Consider the following 2,320-nt stretch of genomic DNA (forward strand, 5'->3'; position numbering starts at 1 on the left):
GCCTCGGCTCTGCGAGCTGCTGCTGCTGCTGCTATGGACCTGCAAGGCTCCTATGGCTGGTGACCTCCTCGCGTCCTCGGTCCAGTGCGACGCTCGGTCGCTGGCGAAGAACCTGCTCCTGGGGACGTCTGCCGAGTGCGGCCAGAACGTCGTAGAGTCGGTGACCCCTGAGCACTCTCTCCCTGGGACTGCTCTGACTGTGCTGCCTCTGAATCTGAGCGATCTGACTCTGCAGCTGTCAGCTCCCCCTTAGATGAATCTCCCTCTGTCTGCTGTGTAGTGGCCCTGGTGGCCCTGGCACCACGGACCCTGCCCATACCTCTGCCTCTAGCCCTGCCCCTGGCTGGCTGCTCCCGAATCGCGAACGGACGAGCACGGCCTGACGCCTGCTCCTCGGCGGCCTTGGACACCATCTCGGCCCTCTCGGCCTCCCTCTCTGCACGAGTCCGCTTTCGGATTGGCTTCTCGACCACGACCTCCTTCCCCTTCCTTTTCTCGCGGCCCATCTCGGTCAGGCAAATCGTCGAACACCCTACGAGCGCTGAGCGAGTGTGTGTGTGGGCTGCGGCACGAAGTGAATGGCGTGCAAGTGCTGCTGCGTGGGCGGCGTGAGGTGTATGCGGTGGCGTCTCTGAGCGCTTGGCGGCATGGCGGCAGCGCGGAGGCGCACGGCGGCGCGTGGCGGCGGCGGTCGGACAGAGCGCAGGCGGTGGTGCGGGCCGGCGGTGATGCGAGGCGCGGCGGCTTCGGCTCGATGGCGTGCAAGCGGACGGCGTGTAACAAGCGGCGGCGACTGCGTGGGCGAGCGGCGGCGACTCGAGTCGGGAGGAAACGGGTGAAACAGAGAACGCGGGGTGCGCGAGCAAGAGATATATGACAAGTGGGCCCCGTGATTTTTCTTAACGCCGGTTAAACCGATGCTTAGGTTTAGAACGCTGGTTGATTGCTTCGTGTCAGTTCACCCGAGACTCCAGCAAAAATTCATCTGAACGCCGGTTGAACCGATGATGTGCATTTTGAACTCGCCGGTTGAACGCTGTTATCACCGGTTGATTGTTAGGTCAGATCTGAGTTACGTTCACCAGTTGATCCGATGCTCTGACAATTGCATACGCTGGTTGAACGACTGGTTTTGACTGAGCTGAGACAAAACTTAGTAACGCCGGTTAAACCGATGATGTTGTTCCATTAAGCGTCGGTTTAACCGGTGAACCCGAAAAACCCTCTCTCAGCTCACTCTTCTATGCTAAGTCCAATAAACTTATAAAATTCAACTAAACTCAATTCAACTAAACTCAAGTTAATGGACTTGCATAGGCGACTTTACCCCTCAAAATACTTAGGATAGCACACTAGCTTAATAGTTTTTCTTTTCGAATACAAGGAAATGTATGAGCCTTGTCATAGGAATATTGAAGATAGAGAGCTTCAAACTCATCATGACATGACTCACTAGGCAATAACGCACCTTACACTTTGCTCTTTTCACTTTTCATGAATTAAGATCTTGCATATGAAACAAGTCTCATTTTCATCAAGTGATCTCCTTTGTGTCCCTTACGCATGCAATGATGGTGCAAGCTAAAACCACATGTGAAAGAAGAGTAAATATGAAGTGCACATCTATATGACAAGAAAATGCATAACAAGAATTTAAGTTCTACTTGTCAAGTTTGAACCCACGGGAAGCTTCTTCATGATGAGCCTTTCTACAAGCCTAGAGGAAAACAAGTGGACCACCACCTCTAGCTAAACTCATGCTCATCACTATCTTACCATGGTTAGACAAGTGTCCTATATGTATGCATTTTTCTATATGACATGGCAATTTATATGACGTTTGCCTCAACTAATACATTAAGCTCATTCCTTAGCCTAACAAAAGTACTCTCGTCTAATGGTTTTGTGAATATATCCGCCAATTGCTCCTCGGATCTCACACCTTGAAGAGATATGTCTCCTTTAGCTTCGTGATCATGCAAGAAGTGATGACGAATATCAATGTGCTTTGTGTGAGAGTGTTGAACCGGATTTTTGGCAATTTTTACTTCACTTTCATTGTCACAAAGGAGTGGTATCCTATCTAGTTTCACACCAAAGTCCAAAAGGGTTTGCTTCATATATAGGATTTGGGCTCAACATGCACCGGCCGCTATATATTCCGCTTCCGCGGTGGACAAAATCACGGAATTTTGCTTCTTACTCGACCAAGAAACTAGAGAACGCCCAAGCAAGTGGCAACCCCCGGAGGTACTCTTGCGATCCACACGGCTTCCGGCAAAATCCGAATCCAAGTATCCCAAGAGATCTAAGCTAGCGC

Source organism: Panicum virgatum, chromosome 5K (assembly GCF_016808335.1).
Source record: "Panicum virgatum strain AP13 chromosome 5K, P.virgatum_v5, whole genome shotgun sequence".
Taxonomy (NCBI): domain Eukaryota; kingdom Viridiplantae; phylum Streptophyta; class Magnoliopsida; order Poales; family Poaceae; genus Panicum; species Panicum virgatum.